Here is an 8,154-nt window from a genome sequence, read left to right as displayed (position 1 = left end):
TACGTGTGCCATGTCACTAATATGTTAATTCAAAAAAATGAAAAAAAAAATTAATTAATTTGTAAAATATTTCCCACCCCTGATATATAGACATAATTATATCTATTAATACTCAAAATCAAACCACATTTTGATTTTATACTTATATTTCTACAGTAAAAATCAAAATGTGTACGCGCGTACAATTTTTTTTTGTGAGTTATATATGTTCTGCATGTGTTGTACATTAATCAATAGAGATCTTTTAAGGGTTAAATAGATAATACTCCTCTGGGGTTTAGAAACTTTATTTTTACTTTCATGGGGTTTCATTTTTATCACAGGACCTCCCTGAAGTTTTGATAAAGGACCAACTTAGTCCATCCGTTACTTAACTGTTAGTTGACCGTTAAGACTGACACGTGGACCAATCAGATATTGACACATGGCACCTATTTAATTTTTTTTAAAATTAAAAAAATGTAGTTTTTTTTTTTTAAATGCATTTTTTTTTAAAAAAAAATTTAAAAATTAAATAGCTATCACATGTCAACATCTGATTGGTCCACGTGTCAGTCTTAACGGTCAACTAACGGATGAACTAAATTGATCCTTTATCAAAACTCCAGGAAAGTCCTGTGATAAAAATGAAACCCCAAGGAGTAAAAATAAAATTCATAAACCCTAAGAGGATATTAAGTGTTTAACCCATCTTTTAATTGTATGAATTGTCCATGCATGTTTCTGGGTGTATATATATTATATGTTAAGTATTAAGTTACCATATGACAGCAGATTTCATCGCACATAAGTTTTTTCACTTTTTGATAGATCTAATTAAAAATTAAGGATATATATCGACGTATCTACGGTTCACGGAAGCGTGTCTCTCGTATATATGTTGTACATTGGGCTTGACTTTGGCGTGTTGGGGGTAACAAAGCTGACTGATGTGAAATGGTTTAGAAAAAGTATTGAAGTTGAGTTGAAGAACATCAGTTGACGTCTTGGACGATGGACTCGTGCGTATGAAGAAGATGTGAAAAGGTTCAGACAAAGTATTGAAATTGAGTTGCAGAACATCAGCTGACGTCTTGTACGTTGGACTCGTGCGTCTGAAGATATGTGCGTAGTTTAGCTGCAACGTATTGTTAAAAAATGTAACCAAAGAGAGATAACTATGGAACAGATTGAGAGAGAACAAGTTGTCTTTTATGCCCATTCTATTTTTAACTCAAACTTGTTCTTCTTTTAATCATAAAGTTGTTGGAATGAGACAGACTAAGAGAACTACGTAGAAGGATATATATATATATATATATATATATATATATATAAAAGAAGTAATTCAATTGGTTGGAATCACACTTATTAAAATGGAGGTCACTAGCTCGAATTCCCATTTCGATGACATAATTTTTTAATAACGTGTTTCTTTTACAATTGTAAAAATTTAGGGTCTACAAGAAGTAGTTCAATTGGTTGGAATCATACTTAATAAAATGGAGGTCACTAGTTCGAATCTCCATTCAAATGACATAATTTCTTAATAACATGTTTATTTTACAATTGTAAAAACTTAAGGTCAAGGCCTTAAACATGTTTTAGGCCTAGCAGTTTGGTTTCCTTTTAAGCTCTCTTAATCTATTGCACGCATGCATGCAAATATGCCTCATAGGTTTTTGTAAACCTTAATTAGCCGGCCCTATAGCTTTTCTAATTTTTCCGAATTTTATTTCTTTTCCTATTCAAACCTTAATTAGTCTGTTTATAAGAAGACGATGATGATCTAAGGTTGAGCTCACAATTAATATCTTTGATATAAATGCTATTCTAATTTTTATTTTTTTAATTAAAAAACAAAAAAGAACAACTTATATATATATACGAGTTGCGCCAATATTCACGAACGTTAAATGAGCGAGTCGAGTTTTATACGGGTATATATTGATCGTTCATTAATTAAGTTAATTAGTTTCGTGCCCACAAGCTGGAATTAATTAAATAAAGTAACGTGTCGATTTTGACACATCATCAAAAGAGTGACATGTCAATGTGACATGTCACCACTTTAGTAATGTGTCAATTTGGCACATTACCAAACGGGTGACGTGTCAATGTGAAATGTTTCAATGTGACACGTCACCCGTTTTGTAACGTGCCAAATTGACATGTTACCAAAGGGATGACGTGTCACATTGACACATTACCAAATGGTAACGTGTCATATTAATATGTCATCATTTGGTTACGTGTCATTTTGGCACATTACCAAATGGTAACGTGCCAAAGTGTGATAAGCGCCGAATGTTGTATATTCAAGCCCCTTAATTTGCATATGTTAATTCCTTAGCGTTGTTATTTGTTTGATTTTGTTTTGTTTTTATGTTTTCAGGTTATAAATAAAGATGCAATTAATTCCATTCATTTTGGGCTTAAAAGCACACTTTGAGAAGACCTAGAAGATATGGTTAAACTTAACCAATCATGGTTAAGTTTAAATCAAATAAAGAAAATGATTAATTCGGAATTTCTCAAATTAGAGTCAAAATCGGATTGGATTCAATTTTGGATTCTGCATACGTCTCGGTATTTTGGCCATAACTTTCAGCTCAAATATCCGATTGATGTGATTCAAGCGGCACTGGAAAGCTAACTCAAATTTCTACAAATCATTGTGAAATAGCATTTTCCTAATTCGGAGCGCCGCATTGCCAAAATTTCCCTGCAAGATAGGAACGCAATTCTGGGCGAATCCTATTCCGATTTGGACTTAGATTTTCTTTATCATAATTGGACTTGGACTTAAATCTCCGAAATTTATAGGATTCCTAGGGCTTCTAGGACTCTCCTAAGCCCTATAAATAGGCCTCTAGGCATTGAGAAAAGACACACCGCTTCTAGAGCAAAAATTCAGTAAAATAGTCTGTGGAGCTTAGGAGATCATGAGCGGCTAAACCCCTTCGTGGGGTGTTGATGTAACCCTATCCAAGCACAATGGTTTGATTGTATTTAATTTCTAGATTTTCAATTTATGCATGTTGGTTGTATAATTATGAGGATTGCTACAATTGATTTATGTTCTTAATTATTAAATGCAATTGTTCTTAAATTCCAAAATCAATATTTGTGAAATTCTTCTCTTGTCTTAGAAAGTATTTTACTTTTATTGAAATCAAATCATTCTTGTTTTCTGTGATTATGAGGATGATGGTTATACAATGGGTTTAATTGACATATGATCAATAGGATTTGATAGGCCATGCCTAGGGAAGACAGACTGTACTACACCCTAGTTTAGTGTAATTTAGGTAGACAGTCGGTGCCAACCAAAGATGGGTTACACTTATTCATTGATTGTATGTATCCTGTTATAGAATTTGATAATTTATACCTAAGGAAGACGGGTCGTACCGCGTCTTAGTGGTTAGGTGGACGATCCGTGCCAACCGAAGATAGATTATGTTTATTCTTTAATAAGGTAGTTTCTTGTTTATTTATAACATGCATAGAATGAATTTATGGGATTAATTATGATTAACCATTGTTGTGCGGATAGAGGTGAAGTCAATACCCTACACTCTCTCTCTTATTTTAAATCTCGTTTATTTTCATGCACTTTAGTTTTTAAGAAAATCAAATCAATTCTCTTTTTAATTAAGTTAATCTTGATATTTTAATTTTGGTAATTAAACCCCTGCAGTCCTTGAGGTTCGACACCCTTTCTATAGCCGTATCCTACAAAGATTCGTCCTATTGCGAGTGGTTATTTTTATAATTGATATTTTTGGTCACAAAAATACCACATTAAAGTGACACGTCACCAAAAGGTAACGTACCAAAGTGACACGTTACCAAATGAGTGATGCGTCACCAAATGATAATATGTTAAAAATGACACATCACAAATAACTTTAAATTCAACTTTTTTTTTTTTTAATTAGTAACGTGCTAATTGGTGACATGTTGCCATTTGTTGATGTGTCAAATTTGACACGTCGCCATTGGTGACATGTCAAATTTGACACGTTGCTAAAGACTTTAGTAACGTGTCGGAAACTGACACGTCAACATTTAGTGACATGGCAAAAATTCGTGCACTTCGACAAATCACTAATCCTGCATGTTTTGTATTGTTTATAAATTGGTTTATTCGGTGTTTAGGATATCATTTTATGTTTTTGAGATTTTTGGTAGTTCGTACTTATAGATTTGATAAAGAATTGAAGAAGCGTGAAGAAACTGCTGAAAGAAGACAAGCCTAAGAAAAAACCACGACACAGCCAAGTGTGCTAAAAAAAATATATGAAAATGAATAAAAACACAGCCCTAGATATTGACAAATTCTTAAAACAACATTGATTGATTTTTTTTTAAAAAAAAAAAATTTGGGAACAAAATTACTTTTTGCTTCTTCATCTAAATACACTCTACAATAATTTCTATAGTGTTCTTTTCTTTTTCCCTATACTATTAATTTTTTTTTTATTTTTTTTTTTATAAAATACATGTTTATCTCGTCAAAGTCAACACACTATATATTTGTTCTCAAAAGGTAGCTCAATCGGCTGAGACCATGTATAATGAAGCGGAGATCACTAATTCGAATCCATTTTCCCCCTCTTATGCGGACATGTCAAGAAAAAAAAAACACTATATATTTATTAAGGAGTGATGTGGTATTTTTGTGACCAAAAATATCAATTATAAAAATAACCACTCGCAATAGAACGAATCTTTGTAGGATACGGCTATAGAGAGGGTGTCGAACCTCAAGGACTGCAGGGGTTTTATTATCAAAATTTGAAAGATTAAAATTAACTTAATTAAAAAGATATTTGGTTTGATTTTCTTTAAAACTAAAGTGCATGAAAATAAAAGAGATTTAAAATAAGAGAGAGAGTGTAGGGTATTGACTTCACCTCTATCCGCACAACAATGGCTAATCATAATTAATCCCAGAAATTCATTCTATGCATGTTATAAATAAACAAGAAACTACCTTATTAAAGAATAAGCATAATCTATCTTCGGTTGGCACGAATCGTCCACCTAACCACTAAGATGCGGTACGACCAGTCTTCCCTAGGTATAAATTATCAAATTCTTTAAAAGGATACATACAATCAATGAATAAGTGTAACCCATCTTCGGTTGGCACGGATTGTCTACCTAAATTACACTAAACTAGGGTGTAGTACAATCCATCTTCCCTAGGCATGGCCTATCAAATCCTATTGGTCATATGTCAATTAAACCCATTGTATAACCATCATCCTCATAATCACAGAAAATAAGAATGATTTGAGATCAATAAAAGTAAAATACTTTCTAAGACAAGAGAAGAATTTCACAAATATTGATTTTGGAATTTAAGAACAATTACATTTAATAATTAAGAACATAATCAAAAGGTAGCAATTCTCATAGTTATACAATCAACATGCATAAATTGAAAATCTAGAAATACAATTAAACCATTGTTACTTGGAAAGGGCTACATCAACACCCTATTACAGAATTAGCCGCTCATCGGGGTGCTAGGATGGCCTCCTGCCATGGATTATCTCCTCTTCAACTTGTCAAGCCTCCAAGAAGATTTTTGTATCTAAAACTAAGCACACCTTCTCTTGAAGGTTAAGGGTCTATTTATAAGGAGCAAGCCAGTCCTAGAAGCCCTAGGAAACCTAGAAATTTCGGAGATTTAAGTTCAAGTCCAATTAGAATAAAGAAAACCTAAGTCCAAATCGGAATAGGATTCGCCCAGAATTGCGTTCCTATCTTGAGAGGCGATTTTGGAATTGCGGCGCTCCGAATTAGGAAAATGCTATTTCACAATGATCTGTATAAATTTGAGTTAGCTTTCCAGTGCCGCTTGAATCACCTCAATCGGATATTTGAGCTAAAAGTTATGGCCAAAATACCGAGACATATGCAGAATCCCAATTTGAATCCAATCCGATTTTGACTCCAATTTGAAAAATTCCGAATTAATCATTTTATTTATTTGATTAAACTTAACCATGATTGGTTAAGTTTAACCATATCTTCTAAGTCTTCTCAAAGTGTGCTTTTAAGCCCAAAATCAATGGAATTAATTGCATCTTTATTTATAACCTGAAAACACAAAAACAAAATAAAATCAAACAAATAACAAAGCTAAGGAATTAACATATGCAAATTAAGGGGCTTGAATGTGCAACATTCGGTGCTTATCACACCCCCAAACTTACATATTGCTAGTCCCTTAGCAATACAAAACAGAAAATAAACTGAAAAACAAAAAGATAAGTCCATCTTTCGTGGGATGTACGATTGCATTTAGCGTATGCAACAAGCCTTTTAAACCCCTAGGCATTCCCTAGAGGACGAGTGAAGTCTCGTGAGGGTTTTCCAGGAATGATACCCACAAACATTGTCATCATTATGTCATTTAAAAGGATAAAGCATCACAAAAATAATGGTTCTCATTCATTAGCAAGCTTAAAATTATAAACTTCATCTTCAAAATTCCAAGGAATTTACAAGTCAAATCACTTACAAATGGCAGATTGAGATACATAAATTTCAATTAGTGCAAAGTGAACTAACACATAATCATGAGGCTTCAAAATAATTCCAGTATGAATGAATCAACATCTCAGAATTTATTGGATTTCATATCAAATGAAACAACCAAGGCATACATTTTTTTTTTTTTTTCTTTTTTCTTGTTGTAGGCTTTGCAATGCTTAGCTCCCTTAAGCTTTCTAGTTGACCCATGTATCGAGTGTTAGGCCAATGTCACCCAAACCAAATGGCTTTAGGGCACTAGGTGTAAAGACACCCCTAAGGACTTACTAACTCGAGTAAAAAAGGCTACGAAGCTAAGCTAGCCATTTTATTAATCAACCCAAAAAATTTCACTTTTTGACGCGAACACTCACTGCTTAATGAGGCAAGAGATCCGGTTACTCAGTGAAAAATTCAAACTTGATTGATTTTTTTTTCATTTATTTATTTTATTTTTTTTTATAGTATGCCAAAGTTATTCACCCAATATATCACCCAACAAAATTCAAGATATTGAAAACAAACATAATTGGTCTCAAAATTCATACCTCACAAACATGTGCTAGTGTGCTCAATATAGATTTAAATTGAAATAAGAAGTATCTCATGTTGCCAAAAGTAAGTAACAAGACTTAAAATCCCTAAGTCATATGATCATGTGTTCATAACTTTAAGCCTATCAATGAATTTCAAACCAAAATCAAAGCTCAACCATATGCTTAAGAATGACATAATAATAATAATGGATTGTGTTTTGTTTTTCCATACCCCCCAACTTAAATCATACATTGTCCTCAATGGATGTATAGAACTAAAGAATAAGATCAAGAGTATAGGAATACCTGAATGAGCAGATGTGGGCATATTATACCCCCAAACTTGAATGCAAAAACACATGTCCTAAAAATAAAGTGATACTCCATCCAAATACCAATCAAGTGCACACATTGTTGTAAAAAGATAAACAAAGAATGAAACAACAATGGATAAAATAAACCTGGATGGAGATCATTTGCCCTGGTGGAGTGGAGGGTCAAGCGCACAGGGCCTGCACTTGATCCTAGGAGGTATTTCTCAATGTAAGTCCGAGTCCTGAAGGATCTTACCTCGATCCTTCAGAAGTCCAATCAAGCTCTTCCATCCCTTCTTCTTTATGATCATGTAGCACTCCACAAGGAAGAGGATTCTTCTTAACATCCCGAAACTGCCTCTCCCAGCGAATAGGTCTTGATGCTCCCCATGATAATGTTCAGGGTGTTTGTCCCGAACTGATTTCATGATCAACCTCTTGTCTCTATGGGAGTTCTCAAAAACTGGGGTAGCCAGGGAATTTGCAAAAAAAATTTCCACCCCAATGAAATTAACTTCAGCAACTTTTGAATGAAATATGTCCCCTGTGGGGTTGTCATCAGGTGGTGGAGTACTTGAAGTGAGAGGCATTGGCTCCGATGGGTTGCTCCATGATGGGGCTCTAGATGGAGGATCAGGAAGTGGGTCTTCAACAGTTTCTCCAATGTCATCCAAGAGGTAACATGCATTCTGATCAGGCGCATTCTGGAAGGCATTGAAGATGTTCAATCTGATCTTCATATTCCCAAAGGAGATCTTCATTACTCCGGTTCG

This window comes from Corylus avellana, chromosome ca5, assembly GCF_901000735.1.
Source record: "Corylus avellana chromosome ca5, CavTom2PMs-1.0".
NCBI classification, from domain to species: Eukaryota; Viridiplantae; Streptophyta; class Magnoliopsida; order Fagales; family Betulaceae; genus Corylus; species Corylus avellana.
Note: the sequence above shows the minus strand (reverse complement) of the source record.